Below are 26,619 nucleotides of genomic sequence, written 5' to 3'. Positions count from 1 at the left end.
TTTGAGTTTTGATACATCATTGCATCAGAAAAATTTCACGATTACTCGCAGCTGATAATTTTTAGAACTCGAAATTGTATTCAAATTTTTATATTCATCTGCTTCATCATTTCACTTCTGTTTACATCACTGAATGGCACTGAACATGTGTTTGTTGTTTTCTAGGTTAGTTGTTCACAAGTTTAGTCAACGATTGTTTGTTGTATTCAGTTTATCGGTCGCGAATTACGGTTTTGAAATCGGTTTTTTTTCGTGTGAAGTTACAATTTATTTTTGTGTGAAGTCCCAATTCTAAGTGATCTTTGTAAAAACAGCCATGACAAAGCCCAAAGGTATCTTCAAGAAAAGGAAAGGAAGAAAGAAACAGACTATAACAGTAATAACAACTCCAGATGTTGCAGGCCCAAGTTCCACAGACAATATTTCAATTGATACTAATTTGGACTCCTCAATTCAACGTACATCATCATCAAAGAAACTATCCTCAAGCTATGAAAACTTCGATAATAATATTAGTGTAAACCTAACTTCAGGTAATATTATTGTAGACATTCAATTGCTTAGTTCCTTGATAACCAGTATTGCTAAGTGTGAATTTTGTGACAATACAGACTGTCTATACTTTTTCGAGGACACAACCAAAAGACTTGGAATTTCATCAAAACTACATGTAAAATGTAATATTTGTGAAGCCAATAAATTTACAAGGACAAAAGTAGAAAAACAGATTCTGGATATGAGAATAATATTAGGTTAGTGTATAGCATGCGAGCTTTAGGTAAAGGCCAGCAGTCATGCATGACATTTTGTGCTTTGATGGATCTTCCTCCACCTCCAACATGATTCCAGAACTTTACAAATATTATTTGTGAGGCTGTGAAGGACACAGCTGAAAAATCAATGTCAGAAGCAGTGAAAGATGCAGTGCAGACTAAAGATTCTTCGGACCTCACTATTGCTCTGGATGGGACATGGCAAAAAAGGGGATTTCGAAGTTTGAATGGGGTGGTATCAGCAACATCGATTGAAAATGGGAAAATTATTGATGTGGAGGTAATGTCAAAATATTGTCATGGCTGCAGCAGGGTAAAAACTAGAGAGCAGAGGGAGGCACATGAAAAAGTATGCAAAAAAATTATGAAGGAGTAAGTGGGGGTATGGAGGTTGCAGGTGTACTAGCTATATTCAAGAGGTCATTGAACAATTATGGGGTGAAATATACTCATTACCTTGGTGATGGTGACAGTAAGGGTTCAAAAAAGTTATAGAGGCAGCTCCATATGGTACACAGGAAGTAGAGAAACTTGAGTGCATAGGGCACATCCAGAAGAGAATGGGATATAGATTGAGAAAGCTAAGGAATGAATTTAAAGGAAAAAAATTACCTGATGGCAAACCAATATCAGGTAAAGGAGACTTACAGACAAGCTAATGGACAATCTACAAAATTATTATGGTATGGCAATAAGAAACAACACAGGCAATTTAGAAAATATGAGGAAGGCAGTTTGGGCAGTTTACTTTCATTCAACCTCATCAGATGAATCGCCAAAGCACCAGCTCTGCCCAAATGATGAGAACACCTGGTGTAAATACCATAAATCAAAAAAGTAGGTTCTGAATATTCCCACAAAACTCCCATCCCATCTGCAATAGCTGACGTAATAAAACCAGTGTTCAGATCTTTAGCAGACCCAGATTTGTTGAAAAAATGTCTACATGGCCGAACACAGAATCCAAATGAGAGTTTTAATAATGTAGTCTGGAACCGAGTCCCTAAAAATACTTTTGTTGGGTTAGATACATTACAATGTGGTAACAGCACCTACGATGCTGTGATCACTTTCAATGAAGGCAATAGTGGTAGGATAGATGTTCTGAAAAAATTGAAAATAGACATTGGTGAGAACACTACTTATGGTTGCCAGAAAATAGACCAGTGGCGCGTGAAAAACTCGATCAAAGAAGCTGAGAATTTATAAAAAAAGTGTGAAAAAAGGGGTAGGGAACGTAAAATTGATGAAGATGAAGACCCTGACAACCCAGCATATGGTGCAGGAATGCACTGAGCTCCAATAAGAAAAGGAATAATTCAGTAACAAAAGGAATGCTGAAAAATGTAAGTCAAATTTTCAACACGCTATTACTCAAAATTAAGAACTTTGATACTAATGACCCGTTTTCTCAGAAACTATTCATGATAGGTCAATGAATTTTTAACCACTTATTATCTATATAGAGATGTACTTACTGAAACTTTTTAGAGCCTCTAGAATCAAAAATAAAATTAATAAAAATGAAAATGCATTGAAAAATTGAATATTTATTTCTTATTTATAATTTTTTTTTTTTTTTAATGCACTGTATGAATAGTTTGAAAACTTTTCAGTGGCTACACAACATATTGATCTGTATGTATGCAAAAAATGGAAGCTGTAAGTGTAACAGGAGCTGAGAAAACGGGTCATCAATATTGGTAATTTAACATTGCTGGTATACAAGGTACGAGGTCCCCTTAATGTGAAATACGTGCGCAAAGTTCCTCCGCAGCACTCAAGAAACCATTATTCCGCACTCGCCTACGGCTCGTGCGTAAACGTTTCTTTCGGTGCAGCAAACTGTCACTTTGCGCACTAGTTGCACAAATAGCTATTTCCGCTCACTCATATAGTAATCTATTTATTATCTTGATTAATGATCATCTAGTCCACTTTGTTGCATCATTATATAAGAGCAAAAAAAATAATCAAATAACTACATTAGTTTGTGGAATCACTGGTACAGGGTGTCTCACGGAAGGAGTAAAAGCCAAGGATCATGAATTTTAATAAAATTTGTACTGATATGAAAAAATATATACGATTATCTGCATGTTTTTCGACTCCTCTAGTTCATCTTTCTTCCGCTCCATGGAGGTTTACTTTTCTACTACACTACCCCTCCTACTTTTCATTTTTCCCTTCCCCCTCCCATCATTGATTTCTCCTTGAGGGTTGTGTATCAGAGAGGACCAATAGTTCTAACTCCGCCCTTGATAGAGGCAATTATTCAATTCAATTTCAATCCTTCCTCTACATTCTGCTCAACATCTTGTAGCATTGGTTTTGTTTGATATTGACCTTTTCTTTTCATCCTTTATCATATTCATTCATTCATTCATTTCATTCATTCATTTCATTCATTCATTTCATTCATTCATTTCATTCATTCATTTCATTCATTCATTTCATTCATTCATTTCATTCATTCATTTCATTCATTCATTTCATTCATTCATTTCATTCATTCATTTCATTCATTCATTTCATTCATTCATTCATTTCATTCATTCATTCCATTCATTCATTTCATTCATTCATTTCATTCATTCATTTCATTCATTCATTTCATTCATTCATTCCATTCATTCATTTCATTCATTCATTTCATTCATTCATTTCATTCATTCATTTCATTCATTTCATTCATTCATTTCATTCATTCATTTCATTCATTCATTCATTTCATTCATTCATTTCATTCATTCATTTCATTCATTCATTTCATTCATTCATTTCATTCATTCATTCCATTCATTCATTCATTCATTTCATTCATTCATTTCATTCATTCATTTATTGTATAAAACACTATAATCATAATACAATTATGACATTGGAGGAAAAACTAGGCTGAGCCTGTACTATTTCTCTCCAAAAATTTTGATAAAATGTTAATGTTGTCCAAAAGATAAGGTTATGTAATCTCACACTGCTTCGTCACTTGATTTTCGGTCCAGAATGATGATTAAAAATTTTGAATTTTGAAGGTTGATATTATACTCTAAATAAATCACAGAATATTATACTTCTACTTCTTCTATAGTTTCTACTTCTTCTATTAAAGTTCTACTTCTTCTCTTGTCTGAGAGGAAAAGCAGAAGGTTACCTTATCCCTCACCCCCTATAATTTTGATGATATACTTATTGTATGAATAAAGGATAAAGAATGAATTTGTTCTATGTATTTTCCACTTCTTCAACCTTTCCTTCCAATCATCATTTTCCCTCTTCCAGCATCTTATTTTCCACCCTATCCTCCTTCCAATTCCAATTCGTTTACATTATTCCTCTTGTTTGTAACCCCATTCACACATACGTTTCCAATAATCAACAAAACTCCAACAATCTACACATTGTTACCATATATTACGTGATTTGTTTCGGGAGTAATCACGTTATTCCAAGACAAAACAATCAGATCACGTTATGTTCAATGGTTAGCACAGTGAGAGAGATCCACTTCATACGGTCAGCATTAGATTGATGTGAAGCAGTAATGCTATTCACAAAGAACGCTGACAGTTGAAAGTTAATCTAGCAGTAGCAATAGGCAGGCAAATCACGTTATTTTAACGAGAAATTCGTCCAATTCTGAAGACAAGAACGGAATGAGATTCAAGCCAAACTCTGTCAGTTTTCCTCATTAATAACAATGATGCTTCGAATTCAGTCAATGGTGACTGATTGAAGTGAATTTTACTATAAATGAGAAACGTCTGAGGGTGTCAGTCTTCCTCATTAATAACATTGATGCTACTAATTCAACCCATTCTGCCAGTTCAAAGTGAATTTCAATATAAATGAGAAGCGTCTGAGGCTGTCTGAGAAGGAATTCCTGTTTTAAATTTATTCTATTGTTGAATTGATGCTACTGATTTAACAAATGCTGTCAGATTGGAGTGAATTTTGCTATGAATGAGAAGCGTCTGAGGCTGACAGAAAAGGAATTCTTGTTTCAATTTTATTGTTGCGAATGAGTCGTGTTTGGAATCTGATTGTTTTCACTTTTGTTTCAGAAGCTGAAGAGACTTTTGTGAGACTTGGGACTTTGTGTTTCACTTGTGAAGAGACGAGAATCGTGCAGATCCACTCCGAGTGAAGCCTGCAGAATTCTAACTGTCATTGTAATCAAATTATAGTAGGCCTATTGTAGATACAATCGTAACAGACATTGTAACTAAATATAGATGAAAATAGAAATCTTAGTACCCTTTGAAATTATCATCTATTTTTATTTATATACAAAACTAGCCCAAAAGAAAAAAAGACAATTGTAACAGTATTATAGTAAGCTTGCTGTTAATTCAATTCTATCGTGAATAATTGTAAGTGACATTATAATTTGGATTATAATATTATACCTCTGTAACCAATTGTAACTGTCATTGAAAGTTTTTAGTATTTTTAGTACGATCTCAACTTTGAATCGTGTTCTGATTAACAGTTTTAGAGTATTGTGACAATAATTGAATAAATGGGAAATATTGATGATCGTACCACAATGAAGGATGATTGGTAATGGATTATCCAATTTGAAAAAGATTTATAGATAATTTGAAAGAACTGAAATTCAGTGAACCACATACTAGATTGTTCACTATCACTAATGACATAGAATTAAATAGAATTGTATTCTCACAATTACATAGAATTATTTAGAATTAAACAATTTTATATTAAAGTTTCCTCTGAAAATGCTTCATGAACGTTCTATATGTCCGCCAATTCTATTTTTTTCATTTACTCTTTATTGATTCATACAATAAGCATAACATCAAAATGATAAGGAGAGGAAAATAAGGTAACCTTACGCTATTCCTATCCCAAATTCAGATAAGGTTACACATAGTCTAAAGTCCATACAATAAGCATAACATCGAAATGATAGGGAGAGGAAAAATAAGGTAACCTTACGCTATTCCTATCCCAAATTTAGATAAGGTTACACATAGTCCAAAGTCCAGACAATAAGCATAACATCGAAATGATAGGGAGAGGAAAAATAAGGTAACCTTATGCTATTCCTATCCCAAATTTAGATAAGGTTACACATAGTCCAAAGTCCAGACAATAAGCAAAACATCGAAATGATAGGGAGAGGAAAAGTGAAGTAACCTTATGCTATTCCTATCCCAAATTTAGATAAGGTTACACATAGTCCAAAGTCCAGACAATAAGCATAACATCGAAATGATAGGGAGAGGAAAAGTAAGGTAACCTTATGCTATTCCTATCCCAAATTTAGATAAGGTTACACATAGTCAATAGTCCAGACAATAAGCATAATATCAAAACGATAAGGAGAGGAAAAATAAGGTAACCTTACGCTATTCCTATCCCAAATTTAGATAAGGTAACACATAGTCCGAAAAAGGTTAAGCCTTGTAGCTGTTCACTTATCACAAAATTTCCAGTTCTTAATTATCTTCACAAAGTATATTCTAGAATTAAGAATCTCCATTTACCAGTGAGATAACTAAATCGTACTTAATTGCTGGAACTTACAACTAACTTAAATGAGAATAGAAAGCTCTAGTTAAGAGTTATATTACAAATTATCCTACATGAAAGTAAAAAACCCTGAGGATCAAGATTATACCAGAGGTGTTGAACATATCTGTGATTGTGTTCATACTGAGGTTGTAAGAGTTGGTCATATTTTGTGTTCAAATTCAGAATAAAAATTACCACATCTTACCAAACACTTTCTGAAATTTGTAAAATATTTGGCTATACTGTCACTCATTGTACATCGATGTATAAGCCAGAATATATCGTATTTTACAGCGATAAATAAAAATACCTATCCAATCCAGCACTTTGTCTGAATTCACTTATATTCGGGTGAGTTACTTTCTGTGCCTTAATATTATCATTCGTATTGGTGATAATAATTATCACGCACTCTAGACTCTGTACATTGATGTATGCAATGACTAGTGTAACAATGACTAGTCTATCCAATGACTCCTGTAACAATGACTAGATACCAGACTAGGCAATGACCAATGTAACAATGACTAGTAGGCCTGTAGGAGCTACTAAGTTAATCCACTTTCACGGAACTGACTAGCCTGCATCCTAGAAAGGAAAATGCGAATTATATAACTGACCAATCGATTCTATAATACTACTTCTGGCGCGATTAGAGATGGGATATTACATGAATCTCTAAATTAATTGAAATTGTATGTGTATCATTGGGAAAAGTAGTAATCTATTATGTATGAGTACAGTTGATATTACAATAGATATACCGCTATCAGCTATCATCTAGGCAGTGGCAAGGCAGAGAATCGGTAACGCTTCTCTCCAATTTTTCTCAACTGCTATTATACGTGAACCTCACTATATTAGGTGACCCATTGAACTGAGGCCTAGGCTACTCCACTGATTAATGCTTCATTTTTAGGGTATCCTATTGTCAATTTTCTTGTTGTGAGACTGTCATTAGTATTTCTACAGAATCCCAAACTCCACTTGAATAAACTAGATTATTACATAAATCCTGTACATCCTTCCTATACCAAACTGCATTGTTAAGCATTGAGAAATACTCAGTAGTGATTTTATGGGGATAGATTTTAGTAATTAGAATTAAGATAGGGTGAAACATTAAATTGGAGTTTGAATTTTGGTGTCAGAATTTTGTAGTTGAATTCGAAGTACAGAAAGAGAGAGTATTCAATCTTTCAACTATATCTTCTTCTTCCTTCATTCAAGTTTAGGCTCTTGCCTGTTCCGACTCACATCAGTATAATTGTATCTATTACAGTACGGTAATCTAAAATTACAATAATCATTCGATCAGTTATTCATATTTTATATTTTATAGCCATTTTTTCCTAGGCCTCCCTATATATCTTTTCTTTATAGGGTTGTAGTTAAGAGTTTTCAAGGGAATCCTTTCTGTTGGCATTCTGTTGACATGCTTCACTGGTTGCGATATGATATAACTTTTTCATTCATGTTAAAGGCACCCAGCTCTTGCCTTATATCCTCATTTCTAATGTGGTCCCGGCGGTCATAGCCCTTTGTCCTGCGAAGGAATCTAATTTCTGCTGTCTGCACCCTGCTCTCTAGACGTTTTGTTGTGATCCATGATTCACTTCCGTATAGGAGAACAGGGGCAGCCATCACTCTGTAGAACTTCATGAGTGTTTCTTTCCTCGCTTTCTTGTTAAGGGTCCTGCTGATGTTTTCACATATTGATTGGAATTTGCCTATTATACTTTCAATATCCAATTCGTCTTTGAAACTGATATCACAACCATATTCTTCCACAACTTTCACAACCATATTCACAACTGATATCTTTCAACTATATTCTAGTATTGTTCAGCTGGAGATTCAGTTATGGCTAGGAGTTGCTCAAGGACATCTTTGTGAACATGTTGAATCACATAAAAGGACATGATTATTGCTCCAGGCTTCCAGTATTATACCATGCTGGGAAATGTAGCACTTGATACAGTAGTTTTGTTCCAAACTAACTCTTAAATAACTTCCAGATGATAAGTTATCTACTTTCATTCTACCCATAAGTCAACTTTCTTAGATAACTCATTCCTTACACTTGGATAACTCATCCACTTACTTCTTGTTAGCTATTTGAGTTGAAAATGTAGACTACTCTTACTATCTTGATATCGCTTGATTCAATTCTTGGTTAGGGTATCACTTTGCCGAACTCATTGCTATTATTGTTCAAAATAAGAAGTAAAGTAGGTTAGGTAATGTGAATTCGTATGGCTTTTGTTGGTGGGGAGGCACTTCCGGGGAGGTCACACCTCCCTGAAAATATAATTCAAGCCGGTAATGGGCCTTCAATGAGCCTCACTACTGTCATAATTCAGCCGGGACTGACATATCAACGTTCAAATCCGATAACACGGGTGTGACGTTTAGGTTACAAAACTTTGGTGGAAGTTGGTTTGAACCCGTGATCTCTTGACTGCCATGCAAGCACTCTATCCACTAGACCACGGATCATAGAATGAACTAATTGTTGTTTTTGTGGATTTTAAAGGTGTTAACTCCATTCCTTGAATTAATGCAGAGGGAGAAAAAATATCTGAGGTATAAAGTGTCAAGTCCTCCACATGCCAAACCGTCCAGGTTTCATGAAATATTGTTAAATAATGATAAAAATCTTGAGAAAGAAAGCTACTACTACTAGAATGCTACTTGGGACCAAGTTTGACGTTTTTAGCCCATATTATGGTTGTTCTCTTACATTTAATTTTTTTCGATTTCATTTTCATTTTTGCTCTTCTGAGAAATCAATAGAATAGAGTTAACATCCTTGACCTCTCAGGTATTGGAACAAGAAGTAAAAAGTGTGAAATGCATTTCATTCACCAAATGAGACTATTCTGTCTCAATTCTCTGAATCAATTTTTTGATATGAGCTACTGTCGTAATTGTATTCTGATCTCAAACTCTAAAATTGCATTTCAACAATGTCTAATTTATTGACAACCTCAATGTCTCAACTAGAGCTGGCAGCTCTCTGGCTTGAGACTCTGTTGTGCGAGGCGTGTGCGGCAGCCATCTCAAGCCAGATGCCTCAAAACAGCTGTTCATATCTCGGCTGCCATCTGTCGGATTTCTTTGGAAACTATACCATTCGATTCAGTAATTTTTTTACAGCACAGTATTGAAAACTAGACCACTCTAATTGTCTCCTAGCTCGATGCAGTTCTGTTTAATCTGAACGTTTCAACTCTGTCAGCTGTGTCTACAGTAATTTATATACTTTTGTGTGTTTTATTGGAGTTAGATAATGATGATGATTATAGTGATTGTTTTAAGTGACTTGGACAATACTTAGGTTAATTCTATTGAAAGTTTATACCCAAATGATAGAGGTTAGGTACCAGTTAGGCTATTTAACTTTTTGGGATATAAATCTTTTATTATTCAATTTTACAGGCTATAATTCTACTTATTATAAATGTAGATTACTCTAAAGAATATTTCTGTAATTTATTTCAAGTGATAGTTTGGAGAAAACTTGGTATTTTGAATACTCTATACCCAAACTATGATGTTTATGTGAATTTTTAGTTACCCTTATTTCATATTTTTCATATAAGTCCTCTATAATGCAATTTTACAGGCTATGAATTCATATATTATGAATGTAGATGGCCCTAATGAGTATTTTAGGTATTCTGAAATCTGTGTAGTGTTCAGTGCAAAATACTTATGAGTGATTGAAAATTGAAAAAAAAATTCAAATGGATTTCAAGTTTCGGATATTGGATAATATGACATAAAATTATTTTTTTGGTGAGTTCTATCTCCACATATAATTATTCTTTAGGATTTTCTGAGAGAAATGATGCCTGATACATCATCTTATGTGCTTTGCATGTATTCCTACAATTATTCAAATAAACCTCTGCAAACATGCCGAATTCGGCTTGCCAGTTCAGACAAAAACAACCGCCAGTTGTAGGGTGTCTAATCCTGGAGGAAGATCTCAACACCTTTTCCCATACAATCAAAAAAATGACTAATTTCTCAAATGAATCATCTTATTGAATATATAATGAATGCCTTAGATGAAACTCTATGAATACGGTATAGTATCATTATTCCATATCCTATTTCGTTCTCAATATCAAATGATATTTTGTATAACATTGGATATGAGGTCAACATGGCCTCAACCAAATTGTTGCTGACAGTGTGATTTCACTGTTCAACGCCGAAAACAACACCAACTCTCACTTCTCAAGGGAAAATATTAAAGGAGAACATTTTCAACCCTATTTCTAGAATAAATGCAAACACACGGATATGACTGAAATGAGATCAGACACTGAGATATTGTTAACCTTGCAAAACAAACTTCCTGAAATCTCATTTCGAAACCATGGGTGGACTTGAGTCAGCATCCTTTTGCCTCTTCTCATCTTCCTTCTTCCTCTTCTCATCACCTCCTTCTTCTTCTTCTTTTTCTTTCTCTTCTTCTTCTTCTTCTTCCTCTTTTTGTTCTTGTACTTGTTCTTGTTTCTTGTTGTTGCTGTTGTCCTCCTTCTTCTTCTTCTCCTTCTTCTTCTTCTTCTTCTTCTTCTTCTTCTTCTTCTTCTTCTTCTTCATCTTCTTCTTCTTCTTCTTCTTCTTCTTCTTCTTCTTCTTCTTCTTCTTCTCTTCTTCTTCTTCTTCTTCTTCTTCTTCTTCCTCTTTTTGTTCTTGTACTTGTTCTTGTTTCTTGTTGTTGCTGTTGTCCTCCTTCTCTTCTTCTTCTTCTTCTTCTTCTTCTTCTTCTTCTTCTTCTTCTTCTTCTTCTTCTTTTCTTCTTCTTCTTCATCATCATCTTCATCTTCATCTTCACCTTTTTCTCCTGTCGTCATCATCTTCTTCTCCCTCTCCTCGTTATTTTACTCTCCTTTTTCTTATTCTCCTACTCCTTCTTTTTCATGATTGGCTTTTAAGCAAGGTGCTCTGATACGGAGACTGTATCTACCCAAATGCTCTCCAATTGCTCGAAGCTCTACGATTGGCTAAACTCCAAACACAACGATGCTGGTCTGTGATTGGCTGACTGCGGTGACATAGGCTTCTCTCAAATGACTTTCTCTAGCTACTCCGCTATCGACTGAGTCCTGACGCCATTTCACTTTGTTCGTCTTTTTCGATTATGAACTTCAAATCTAACTGATTCTCCACAATTATTCCTTATTTATTTATTCGTGGACAGAATCACAAATCATATAAATATGATTAGGAACAAACAACAGGCTTGGCCCAAATTTATTCCAATCCCAAATTTTGATGAATTATAAAATGTCCAAATATAGGTTATGTTTCTACTGTCAAACGTTCAAGTACAATTTCGTCAACCAATATATATAAGCTAAACATTTTGAATTTAGAGAAATTAAAACACCAAACTATATTTGAATATAACATTTTATCACTTCATATTATTGAACTATTCAAGTTATTTTATAAAATTTTGAACACAAAAATACACACAACTTCTCTCACTAAGCATAGCTGTAAATCACCTATTATCGCTGCTATTATTATATAATATATAAATTATATATTTATACTGCCTAAAAGCAGTCGTTATATAAAATATTTGAAGATTGAGGTTATGTAGATGTATTCACGGATCGGTGACCTAGAGATCGATCAAACCGAAGAACGTAGAATCTGACCAAAACCCCTTGGCAGAGCTTTATTGCAATCGGATGGTGTGCAATGTGAAAAAACACCTGTCCACGTGGCTAATTATTAGGTAGCATGGAATTAATATTAATGTATAGAATATTAACTAGCATGCAAAGAGCATAAAAAAAACCCAATAAAAATAATTTAATGTATTCAGGAAATAAGAGTTACCAGGCGCATGAATACCGAATAAAATTTGCATGCACCAATAGTAAAACGGCAGTTAATAGGCGGCAACTGTAGCCAATTCAAAAATATTTATATATTTTTATAATGTACTAGATTTGTGTTAAATGTTTGTAATCTATGTTATCGATATGGCTCGAATGCAAAGAAATTATTAATCATATAATCTAAGCAATATTTTGGTATTTTTGTAAGATCTATTGAACTTAATGGCGGAGGATTAGATATTTAAATTTTATGCTAATTTGAAAGTCGGAAAGAGGATCTGTAAAACTTGAGAAGGAGAACCAGCACTCGCCAGCCAAATGCCACCATAAGAGGACCCCAAATATTTTAGAGCGAAGTACCTTATTAATATTTTGTAAAAGTTAAAGTTAAAGTAAATTATTAAATTTCTTAAAAGACTTCGTGATGCTATTGTGAAGCAGAAGTCATTTTCATTTTTAATTAAATTTATAACCCCTTGGAGGAGACGATTCCGGCTACCATATTCCCGGACCACATGGAGTTGGATCGACATCGGCGGCTTACAAGAAGATTTTCGACACGTGAGTGATTAATTTGATTTAGTGATGGGCGCCCTAGTGCTTCGAATTATCTGATGATCAAAGCTAGCTCGCCGAAAGGGTTATTATAAATTGAGAAATTAATAAGAGTAATACTTGCGCAAGTAAAAATTAGTATTAAAGGTATTTAATTGAAAGAAAAATATAGATCATATTTTTTAGAAATTCTATTAATCAAAGAAGTACGAAATCTAGGCTATCAAACATATGCATAATATTTAATTTTTTGCAATACAATTTGCGATAATTTATCATAGTTCTAATTCACTAGATGAATGGCTCTACCTATTCCGTCAGGTGCCGAATCTTGCACCCTGAGATAAAAATATATATTCGATACAAATAAATCTACTAAATACTAGAGATTTTAATATATATATATATTTGGATTATTAGTGGCTAATTTATCAAGCTGATCTTAGAGCACATATTTTTGATTGAATTATCCAAGTCGACAAGTATTAGCAAGCGCATATCGCAGCTACATGCAAAGAATGCATATGATTTTAAGATAAAGGCACATGGTAATGATTCGTGCCATAAATCTAGAATATAAAGTTAGCCTGTGATATTTTTATTGATTTCAATTATTGTTCTATTTTTATATTATATTTTTTTTATCGCTCTATATATATTTTTTGCCTCGATTGATCTTTGCATTATTTGTGTAATATATGTATGAAACTTTCATGGTGTGCAATTTATTTTTTATTCCTCAACTCTATAGTATAAGTATCATTTATATATATATTTATTATTTATTGAATTACAAGAGTTATTGGAGAAGCCCATATCTAGGCCTATCAGATTTTTTAAGACTGAATACTATTAGAAAACCACGACCTAATTATATCAAATCTCATGCTTTACCGACTGATGCCAAGCAGGAGGCTAATCGTTATTTAAATATAAAGAATAACGTGACACAAAGACATGTCGCCCAACGTGATAGGCCACGGATACGGCATAAAGACATGCCGTACCAACGTGGGACTGATGATGAGAGCCAAGCTCATTGAATAATTATTTGAAATTAAGTCAATAACCATATTGAAAATTATAGATAACTTATACGAGTTGTGAGGAAAACTGGCGAAGGAAATTTGTATTACTTTTTGGGGAATCAATAGCTTTAAATAAGAGAAATTATATTTTTAAAGAAATTTTATATTATTAGTACTGTAGAAAATATATTTATAGAGAGAATATTATATTTATGGCCTAAACTGCTAGTCAGAAATCAATGAATAGTATTATTATATTATAAGAGCTTAAGTAATAAATAGGTTACCTGGCTTGTAATGTCCATAGGCCTATCCTCATTTGTGTCCTTATTAATGCCTTGTTGGCCAAAACTTTCACTTTTTTAACAAACACTTGACACTTAATCCATTTTTAAAATATGAGTCTCTTTTCGTCCACGCAAAGTAAGGTAGCAGACACACTGCAGACGGCGATAGTAGCGGAGATCGACGCTGAGGGGGGCGCGATGGAGTCCAACGCCCAGATCTCTTCAATCACCGCCAGAATCCTGTGAACAGTAATAAACCGTTAAATGTCTCCCAAGAAGCAATAAGAGGGTTATAGTAGAGGGGATGATCAAGTCATTTTCTAATAGTTTAGAAAAAACAATGACCATGGTAATGAAGACTTAAGGCGGAAATGAAGGAATGCGGGAATCATTGAAGGATACATCGGTAAGAACGGGTAAGGAAACTGCGGACACAATACCAGCATCTACCGCTGAAAATCAAGAACTAATTACAACCGATTAACAGCAAAAATAGATACTGTCACTTGTGAGTTAAACGAAAGATAGATAACCTACCAGCACAAAAAACTTCGCAAATTCATGAATAGCTCACCCAAATTCTGATATAAATCAAAACATAGTACAACTTGAAAGTCAAATACATCAATTTCCGCACGAGAATATAGAGCCTATTCCCATAGCAACGTTTGATTCACTACACAGTTTCAATGAATTAGGCCGTTTTGACAATACAGACCGCTATCTCCAACCTAAAGAATTTATAGATCAGATAAAACTAGTTCAATCATTAACACCCACCTCTTGGAATTTTTGGCGTCTTCGTTTGACTAGTTTATTGATGGCGAACCCCTGATGTTCTTTCGGAGTAGAGCCATGAATTTACATCATTGGATGAGTTTGTAGCTGTCTTCCTGGAACAGTATTGGAGCAGAAGTAAACAGTTGGACGTGCTAGCGGACATTATATCATGCGATTTCACCCTAACTTAGACGGTGCATGTACCACTTTCGTCACTGCCCTACAGTTTAAAAATTCTCAATTGAGCGAGCCCATTAATGAATCGGCATTAGCATATTATTTTAAAGAAGCTACCGTATCAAGTTAGAATGGCACTCGCCACACAACCCATTACTGATTGTAAGCAGCTGATAATCTTTATATGGCATACAGTCTGTGATGGCAATATCAAACCACCGTTCAGACCAGAGATACACACAGAATCAACATAACTCAAAAAGTAATCAGTATACAGCCAAAATTATGAATCAGTACATATGATTGCTCACGATCTACCCCTCAATTTAAACGCCGCTATAATCATAATCAAAATAACAGCTGGAATAATAGAAGCTTTCAGAATCGTCAAACAAACCATTATCCACAGCAAACCTACAAAAGAATTATTATTATGGCCGTGATCGATTAAACACACATAATGATCACACTCAGAATAATTACAATAGAAATTACAAACCGCCACCTCATCAAATAAGTACAAACTACACATAGCGCATGCAATAGGATTGAATCAACAAAAACCCGGAACCCAGCACCCAACGACCCGCCACCAGATATACAGAAAACTACAGCTAATAAACCAGGACTATATGACCCCCGATATAACAAGCACAAGCTCAATGAAACAACCAAGAAAACAGGATATTTCAACGTCATACACCACATTCAGAATGATTTACCGAAAATTATTAGAAGAACCGAAGCCAAACAAATATACCACCACCAAAAACCACCCCGCAAGCATCAACCTCTATGAGTTCCTGTTCCCCACCGAAGAGCAACCGCCACCAAAGAGTCACTGCTAAAAATAGCAGCCCCAGGAGACCCACCACTATACACCTGTTTTACCGCCACATACTAACCTGTTTCGACCACCACCATGCATCCGCACACAGGCCTACCCCGCGCATCATTCACCACACGGCAACCAAGGACCCCATGGGAAACGAGAGGACGGACTCCAGGACAAGAGGAGCGAGCACCGCAAGGCCCGGAGACGGAAGCGCCCGAGGACACCCGACCGGTATCAGGACGAGGAGACGGCATACAGGACCGTAGAACATGCATCGCAAGGCCCGGAGGCGGAAGAAACGAAGAGGAACCGCGCGCGCGCATACCGCCGCATGCACGTTCAAACGCCAAGAGGACACCGGACCGCACGAGGAGGAGACAGAGCGGACCGACGCGTGCATCCGCGGCACATACGCTTCAAGAAGCAAATCAGCGATGTGACCGAAAAATAGGCAAAGGAATTTGAACAAAACGAACTGATAGGAATACTATTAGGATTCATGCATGGACAATTATTAAAGTGGACTACTTATTGAATTGATGAAGGATAAACGGTGTTTGAGAAGATTGGAAGAATTAAAAATAATATTAAGAAGTGAAGTACCTGGATATTATGCTATTGAAAGATGATAAATGTTTGGATATGGTGTTTAATATTGTTATGATGGCTGTGATAATATTGAAAAGTGATGCTATAATTAAGACAATGTTTTGTTGAAAGATTTATTAGTGTTGATTGGAAGTGTTTATTATTGAATTGTTTATTATGATGATGAGCCTAATAATGAATTTAAGTGGATAGTATTGAAAGAAAATAAATGGAAGGCTTTGGATCAATTAAAGAAATTATTATTAAAGGAACAAGGAATTATTTGAAGAAGAGTATACAAGATACCGGCTTTTTTATGAAGAATAAATTATCATTAGGACAGCCTCACCAACAACAGCAGATAACCTCACAGCCTACAACATCTACAACAGAATGCAAGAAGATGCAAGTAAACCACGGGATTTTACATGCAATATCACAGAATTTGAAATAAATGATAAAATCAAGGAAAACATTATTATCAAACCGATTACTAACCTTCCTTAATAAATTTAATCTGGTATAGGACCTCGTGGCAACAATCCAATGTTTTAATTCCTTCCAGCCGTTAGAAGCCTGCAATAAGGAAAAGAACAATTTTTAAATATGTAATTAAATTATATACATCAGATAAAAAAGGACACAAGCGGGGATAATAAATTAAAATTTGTTAATTACCTTTTTAAGAGAAAAAATTGAGCAGTTAGGTTAGTTAAAAGTCGACAGCAAATTCTGATGTAACATGTAGCACTATGAAATGTAGACAGCGACCAGCTGAGGCAAAGCCACCTAAATCAAATGAATGTAATGTCTGTTGAACATATGTTTAAAAAGAAGTACTGTACCCAAAAAGTTATTTATTATTGTTATTTATTATATTTATTAATGTCGATATATTTTTATATGTTTTATATTTATTACTTTTAATTATGCCACGTTTGTTACCTGAAAAGACTTAAAGTGAATACCAGCTACCAAAACCAAAGAGCCATTAGCAAAAGAAAGTATTGTACCTGATGTATAGAAAATTATTTATATTAAGACCTAAGAAATACTATAAGATAAGCCCAGAATTTATGAATCGAAATTATTGTCTAAAAGGAATCATTGTGAGAATTATGAAATGTGTGTAGTTGGTGGCGGCCCTGCAAGCGGCGAATTTAAAATTACTATGTGTTAATGTTGTCAGGAGGAGTACGTTTAGAAGTTTATATTTATGATATTTTGTGTGTGTTGAGGAGAGATTTGTTATTGTATTTGATAAAGGTATAAAGGAGATGCAGCAAATATGTCTGCGAACTGTGATAGAAGTATGAGAGTATAATTTATAAATAAGTATAGTGTATATCGATGTATTGAAGGTGGGTTTTCATTAAAAACATTGTGATTCAAATATTTTGAATTCAAACCCAGGGGCGCGTGTAACATATAAATCTGGGTAGATAAAAAGCCCTAACAGAAATAGTAATAGGTCTAAAAATAAAGTAATTGGCTAATATCGCCAGCAGATAATAACCAAGATTAGATAGCATCAGCTTGTTCTGGCTAAATGGTACAAGAACTAAAAAGGATTTGAAGGAAGTTTATTGCTCATAAATAGATTATATATAAAATATTTGAAGATTGAGGTTATGTAGATGTATTCACGGATCGGTGACCTAGAGATCGATCAAACCGAAGAACGTAGAATCTGACCAAAACCCCTTGGCAGAGCTTTATTGCAATCGGATGGTGTGCAATGTGAAAAACACCTGTCCACGTGGCTAATTATTAGGTAGCATGGAATTAATATAATGTATAGAATATTAACTAGCATGCAAAGAGCATAAATAAAAACCAAATAAAAATAATTTAATGTATTCAGGAAATAAGAGTTACCAGGCGCATGAATACCGAATAAAATTTGCATGCACCAATAGTAAAACGGCAGTTAATAGGCGGCAACTGTAGGCCAATTCAAAAATATTTATATATATTTATATAATGTACTAGATTTGTGTTAAAATTGTGTAATCTATGTTATCGATATGGCTCGAATGCAAAGAAATTATTAATCATATAATCTAAGCAATATTTTGTATTTTTTGTAAGATCTATTTGAACTAATGGCGGAGGATTAAGATATTTAAATTTTATGCTAATTTGAAAGTCGGAAAGAGGATCTGTAAAACTTGAAAAGGAAGAACCAGCACTCGCCAGCCAAATGCCACCATAAGAGGACCCCAAATATTTTAGAGCGAAGTACCTTATTAATGATTTTGTAAAAATTAAAGTTAAAGTAAATTATTAAATTCTTAAAAGACTTCGTGATGCTATTGTGAAGCAGAAGTCATTTTCATTTTTAATTAAATTTATAACCCCTTGGAGGAGACGATTCCGGCTACCATATTCCCGGACCACATGGAGTTGGATCGACATCGGCGGCTTACAAGAAGATTTTCGACACGTGAGTGATTAAATTTGATTTAGTGATGGCGCCCTAGTGCTTCGAATTATCTGATGATCAAAGCTAGCTCGCCGAAAGGGTTATTATAATTGAGAAATTAATAAGAGTAATACTTGCGCAAGTAAAAATTAGTATTAAAGGTATTTAATTGAAAGAAAAATATAGATCAATATTTTAGAAATTTCTATTTAATCAAAGAAGTACGAAATCTAGGCTATCAAACATATGCATACATATTTAATTTTTTGCAATACAATTTGCGATAATTTATCATAGTTCTAATTCACTAGATGAATGGCTCTACCTATTCCGTCAGGTGCCGAATCTTGCACCCTGAGATAAAAATATATATTCGATACAAATAAATCTACTAAATACTAGAGATTTTAATATATAATATATTTGGATTATTAGTGGCTAATTATCAAGCTGATCTTAGAGCACATATTTTTGATTGAATTATCCAAGTCGACAAGTATTAGCAAGTACATATCGCAGCTACATGCAAAAGAATGCATATGATTTTAAGATAAAGGCACATGGTAATGATTCGTGCCATAAATCTAGAATATAAAGTTTAGCCTGTGATTTTTTATGATTTCAATTATTGTTCTATTTTTATATTATATTTTTTATCGCTCTATATATATTTTTTGCCTCGATTGATCTTTGCATTATTTGTGTAATATATGTATGAAATTTCATGGTGTGCAATTTATTTTTTATTCCTCAACTCTATAGTATAAGTATCATTTATATATATATTTATTATTTATTGAATTACAAGAGTTATTGGAGAAGCCCATATCTAGGCCTATCAAGATTTTTTAGACTGAATACTATTAGAAAACCACGACCTAATTATATCAAATCTCATGCTTTACCGACTGATGCCAAGCAGGAGGCTAATCGTTATTTAAATATAAAGAATAACGTGACACACTCTTGCAAGACGTTATTGTTTGTAAACGTCCCTTGAAATTCTCAGGAACCAGCTCTTGAAGGCAAATTGATTCTGTTGATTTTATTTGGTAAAATCTTCTAGCAATTCCATTCCCAAAATCCAAAGGAGAAAAGAAAACTTTATTCTTTCATCAGCTTATAAAATGAGAAATGCCAGTGTTAGCGGCGCATAAGTCTGTGAACACCTTTATATCATTATGATATCAACTCATTTAGAAAACTCACGTCGTGTTGCATGTCATTTTGCAACAAGCCAGAGCGATACTACTTGAAATACTCATGAAGTAGAACATTCAAACTAGTTTTACACTAGAAACTGTCAAACATTTTGATCAAATACATGAATTTATTACAACGATAATAAATTATGAATGATAAATCATGGAGACAATATTCTTCTCTAGGAAACTGTGTTCATCATGCAATGCCAAGGTCAGAATCCAAAATATTCTGATACTTCGTTCAGATAGAACAACTAGGACACATTTCTCATAAGAAACTCCTTTCCATTGGAATATTGTAGGAAGAGTTTGAAAGTATGAAAAGATATCATGGAAAACTTGACAATTCAACAAGATGATTGGTTTTAGTTGTAGTACTGTTATGAATGAAAATCCCAAAATCACGAGCGTTTGTTGAAGAATTCAAGATATTTTGAACGAATTGTTGAATGTCAAAGTTCTTGACCTTGACCTTGACCTATCTATTCTCGAGTGCTGTATTGTATTTATTCACATGTATTCTTTGAGTATCGCTTATCCAGTATTCATGTATTGGGTAAGTTATGTTAAGTATTCATAGCAATAAACTCATAGATATTTAAGACTAGCAGGTAACCTGTGCTCCGCAAGGGTCTTTTTCAAAACTTGACAAACTGAAAGCTTGACGTAATTAAATCTTGAAGAATTGAAAATAGGACTATAACCATCCTCGGTTAATTAAGGATCTATATGCAAAATTTCAAGTTGATCAGTTGAGTAGTTGAGACGTGATGATGCGTCAAACATAATTTTCCTATCCCGTATGTGTATAAGCCAGTTCTTTCCTCTATTATTAATATTATAGATAATACGTCATAGATACCACAGATTTGAGCCTATTTAGTTCATGGTATAACTTCCTGATTAGTTGTAGAAATGATATTGTGAATTGGTGATTCAATAATCGTTCATTGCTGTGTTTGCTGCAATGAGTTCAGAATGTAAAATATTACATTCTAACTATGTATTCATAACTGTTAATACAGATTGGTTTGCTGTTTGAGTCATCATTCTGTTTTATCTGAACCGCAAATTGGGAAGGAGCTTGTCTAAACCAATCGCAAGCTTTCACCTGGATAGTTCAGAAGGCTTCCACCAATGGCAGTGCTCGATCGTTAGCATAAGAAATACTGCTGCTTTTCACTAGAAGAGCAGTTTACTAGGTTTTGGTTTCTCAAAGATTGATAATGGTGTAATAATCGAGACCGGTATCTCGATTTATATTAAATCTGTAGTTAAATAACACCTAGTGCCGGTTGCACAAAAGCCGATCAAATTTCAACCTCACTATCATCACAATATTCCAGAGATTAAACAGCTCATAGAGCTCAAACAGATCATAGATACATTATAATATTCTTAAATCTAAATTATTGTTATAGTGGAAGAACAATTTGCAGACTGAGTGTCGGTTGTACAAAAGCCGGTTAAATTTTCATCGCGATTAATTCCACAAGAACCAATCAGACAAGCCGTCTATTCAAAAAAAACTTCTCTGATTAGTTCTCGTGAAATTAATCACGGCTAAAATTTAACCGGCTTCTGTGCAACCGGGCCCTAGCCTCTTATTCAATATACAACTCGTGCTCCCTGGCACAATACTATTACTGAACCTAAATTCATTGGAAGGAAATTGTTGGAATGATAATATTATTCCAATTAATTAATTCCAATTCTCATGAATATTATGATTAACTAGTAGTATCAGTTGCTACTCGATTATCAATCTCTGATATTAGAAATACATAATAGAATTAGGCACGAGAACAGGTTTCATGCATTAGAAAGACAATAATGAATGTGAAATTGTGAGTAATTGAAACAATGATTTCTCTTTCACCTTTACTTCTGAAGTACCACAAATAATAGAATATTGAATGAAAAAGACTAAGAAATTGTCAAAAAGCCACTGATTTATTGATAATTAGAGAGACCGGTTTCGGTTATTCCATTGTCAATCTCTGATAAACGTTTATTGTCAGAGATTGACAACGGTGTAATAACCGAAACCGGTCTTTCTAATTATCAATAAATCAGTGGTTTTTTGACAATTTCTTCGTCTTTTTCATTCAATATGAATGATTACCACAATATCAACTTCTCAACTACACAAAAAATAATAGAATATCACAATTAGTGGGACTCAATTCAAACTGTCATGATTTCTTGAATCAGAAGCATAAAACAAACTCAGACCATGCGAAAAGCATAGAGATGTTAGTTTAACAGTTATAAGAAATCAAAATATAATTCATAAATGAGAAGCATAAAGGATGCTAGGAAATGCAAGAAGTAAAGAGATGTTATGTTTAACAAATATAATAAATCATAATTTAATTCATAATTCATCAGAGTGATTATTGATTGCATAAAGAATGAAGACAGTTTGTTGTATGATTTCTCATAACGTTTGCTACTTTGCAAACAAGGGTGTGCAAATATTAAAATAACTTCAACATGAAAAAGGAACAATAATTTTGGAAACAGTTTTTGGCTTTAAGCCTGTTGATCCTTTCCCAATCATTCATAGTTCAGAATGATACTGTATTTATCAATGTATAAATAAATAAATAAATGAGTTCACTTATTATTTATAACTGGAATAGTTAATTTATTTATACATAGACAGTGGATACAATGCAGGTAAAAACAACAGGCATTCGCCCTAAACTGCTTTAAACCTTAATTTGGAATACACAGTCTAGATGTTATGTAAATGAGAACTTAATTCACACACTATTTTGAGTCCAAAAAATGTATGTACTACAATAATTTTGAATTTATCAGATTAATTAATTTCAGAATACAAATCCAAACAAAAATCTTCCTTCACAAACAAAATAAATATTAACAATTTCACTTAAATCCACAAAAAATTATACTCTTCAATGTTTGATTCCATTACGAACTGCTTGTTAAATAATCAGTTTGAACAATTAATTACGACATAGCAGTCAGGTATTTATATAAATAAAGAGTGTTGATGGAGGAACTAGTGTCCGAAAGCGCTACACTAATGTAAGTAGAAGCTAATAGCTTTTATTTATATAAATACCTGACTGTTATGTCGTAATTAATTGTTCAAAAAAATTATACTGTTCATTATGATATTTAATCACTATGTTAAAAAATATGTGGAAATAATGTTGTGAATAAACATCAATCTCACCTCCAGTTATCTCCTCCGCTCTAGCTATCTCCACTATCAACCTTCTCACTCTATCAACACACAAACACTGCTCCACCAAATTTGAACCCTTCAAACTTTGACCATCTATTAAAATCTCTAACTAAACTACTGGAATCTATCCTGGAGCTGGAGAGTGTCAAATGTTAACTGTCAGTAAACTCTACAAATAACACAAACACTTCCCATTTAACAAATACTGACAGTTTATAGTGACTGTAGCGAGGTTACCGCTACACTTCAACTAACTAACTCTATCTTCGGTTCTGAATGAAGGATCAGCTACTCCGCTCTCTTCTTATATCACTTCTGTCTCTTCTTCTTCTCCATCTTCTTCTTCTATCACTTCTCATTACAGTCATCCTCCTTCCACAGCATCATTGCTTCCTGTTCTTCTTGCTCACTCCTTCTTCTTAACATTTTTTGCAGGCCTTGTTCACAGAGGAGCTGTGCCTTGTTTATGTTCTTGTAATTAGGGAACAATCACGGAGTAATTGGGAAATCAGTTGAATCGGGATAGATTCATTGATTTTCGATCTTCAATCAATGAATTTTTCATTGATCTGAATCAGATTTATAGATTACAGTTCGAAACCATTGAGGGTAGGCACATTGTAAAGTTCATATTTTTAATTGAAATGCCGTTTTTCACATTTTTCCTTGCCACTTTCTATATGAATTGATGAATTAGGCATTAATCTGGGATTAGATTTATTGTGAGTTCAAAACCACAGAGAGAATAGATTCCTGAGTTTAGATTTTTATGTATTTGGAATTGAATTGCCTTCTTTTTATGATTCAACTTACCACTTGATCTTTACTTGATCTTCACTTCATCTTTACTTCACCTTTACTTCATCTACACTCCATCTTCACTTCATCTTCACTTCATCTTTATCTTCATATCTTTCAGTATGTGTTCATCAGTTATGTTTAGTTTCTCAGTATGTGTCAGTTCTTTTCATTCTACATTTTCCATTTGATTTCTCATGTAGAGCCAAGAATTGCAAATTCAATAAATATTAGTGAAAATTAATCCATACATTTCAATTAACAGCTTATGAGGGTAGGCTGGATGACATCCTGGTAGCTACGACAGATGCAGTGCCATATTTAAATAGACTAGATATATGTATATAACTTAATTTTTAATATTCAACATTTCCATAATGTTGCCATCACACTTGCAATGAAAAATAGTCTCAAGTCAAAGACTTAAAAGAAATCTGGTGTGACGCACTCACACAACTTTCCTTAGTGTTCACGCGCATCTCAAGTCTACTATTCAAAGATCTGAGCCAGCTGGTGACAGGACAATAACGCTGGAGACACACGAAGTTTGCTATCTCTTCATAGTGAATGATTTAATAGAATCAACAGTTGCCAACAGTTTGCAAATTGAATAATCTTATTTTCTCGAACTTCGAGATTATTTTCAATTTTAGGTGGAAATGTTACTGAACATTAATTGTAGAGATTATTATGCTCAATCTTTTCCTTTCAAATTTTCCTGTTTAAATTGTATCTAAAGCTTGATAATTGGGAATCTGAAATTAAATTTTGAATAGATGAGGCGGAGCTCCTAGATTTTTCACAGATATGGGACTTATTGCAGTTGATAGAGCTTATCGATAACTATTCTAGGTATAAACTTGAACAAAATCATTAGGGCCGTTTTCGAAAAAATCGCCCTGTTTTTGTCAACATTTTTGCCATTTCTGCCGCCTTCTTCAATTGCATTTGATCGAAATTGTTCGTGTCGGATCCTTATATTGTGAGGACCTTAAGTTTCAAATTCCAAGTCATTCCGTTAATTTGGAGATGAGATAATGTGTACACAGACACACATACATACACTCATACACTCATACACACACACACATACAAACCAATACCCAAAAACCACTTTTTTGGACTCAGGGGACCTTGAAACGTATAGAAATTTGGAAATTGGGGTACCTTAATTTTTTCGGAAAGCAATTCTTTCCTTACCTATGGCAAGGAAAGTAAAAATGTGTCAATAGTCTCAAGTCAAATACTCATAAGAAAAGTGTCAAAGATAAGAATAGGAACATAAAAATCGTAGAATATTGATCAAATGTAGGACTACTCTCTATTGGAATTCATAGTCAATATCTGTATAATTAAAAGTGACTGCTTCTATTTCTGCTATGTCGATATTGACATTTGAAAGATTCAAAATCATTTTCCGATGTTTTGAAACTCCACTAAAAATTTAGGCTTTTTTTATCAGTACGAGAGAGAACCAAACATAAATGAGGCAGTAGTAGAAAGATAGAGAGTGAGTGAGTAAGTGATCGAGAGAGCATGATAAACAACCAACACACCAAGAAGATGCGATTATGTGCACATCTTGACTTCACCGCTTGGTAATGATATTACAAGTTCGTCATTCAGGCAATTACATTGAAGCTGCAAAATCATGTTTGTGTTGATTATTGTGACGATGTTGATGTTGAATCGACTACTCACGATTTTGACCTTGACCCACGGTGAAGGTCACGGTGAACTAATCAATTCATAAATTGAATTCAATGTTGAAGAATTGCAACTGCGTAGAAGATGCTTTATACGACTCTGTTCACTATAAAAAGTACTAATTTCACAAGCAGCATCTAACATTCTAGTATTCAACTATTCAACATTCAACTATTCAACATTCAACTATGTTCAACTAAAAATTACTTTTCACAAGCAGCATCTAACATTCTAGTATTCAACTATTCAACATTCAACTATACTCTAACATCCAACTATTTCACAAGCAGCATCTAACATCTAACATCTCTTCCAATATCTATTTCTAATTAGCTGATCTACTACTAAAAGCTTCAAAATTGATTGATAAAAATTGCTTAAAAGATGACACTGTAGTTGAATTCAGTGTCAACTTGTACTCAACTCACATTCAGTTTATGTATTAAAGGAGAATAAATTCCAAGTAATTAATCGGTTGTGTGTTTCTGGCTTTAAATTTTGTAAAATAACATGAACATTTTTCCAATTAATGGGGATTAGAGAGTAATATTTGAATGTTATCTAAATTCGGGAGAGAAAAAGTACAAGGAGTATCCTTAGTTTTTCTCTCCCGGTCAGTCCTCTCTTGTGAAAAAGTAAATTAATAAATAAAAATAAAATTCAGAATGAGTAATCGGATATAACTTTCTAGGGTTTTCAATAATTTTCCATTCAATTATGGATTTTCAAGTGCAAAACTTTGGTTTTCAACATTCATAAACAACACAGATCATAATTATTTTAGTGTTACTTTTTCAGGACTTCAAATTATTGTGAAAAATTTATGGATT

At 33.8% G+C, this 26,619-nt stretch overlaps 1 protein-coding gene across 2 annotated transcripts in view; it reads right to left on the bottom strand.

Moving 5' to 3' along the window:
* The window catches only part of LOC120353538, a 34,519-nt gene extending 10,952 nt beyond the window's left edge, over positions 1 to 23,567 (bottom strand). For both annotated transcript variants that reach the window (XR_005572440.1, XM_039437468.1), the window contains exon 1: positions 23,273 to 23,567. The gene's annotated coding sequence lies outside the window, so the exon portion shown is untranslated. The remainder of the gene's footprint in view (positions 1 to 23,272) is intronic.
* Positions 23,568 to 26,619: the final 3,052 nt, after the last annotated feature.

This window comes from Nilaparvata lugens, chromosome 11 (genome assembly GCF_014356525.2).
Source record: "Nilaparvata lugens isolate BPH chromosome 11, ASM1435652v1, whole genome shotgun sequence".
NCBI classification, from domain to species: Eukaryota; Metazoa; Arthropoda; class Insecta; order Hemiptera; family Delphacidae; genus Nilaparvata; species Nilaparvata lugens.
The sequence above is the reverse complement of the archived record's forward strand: the minus strand, read 5'-3'. Positions and strand labels throughout refer to the sequence as shown.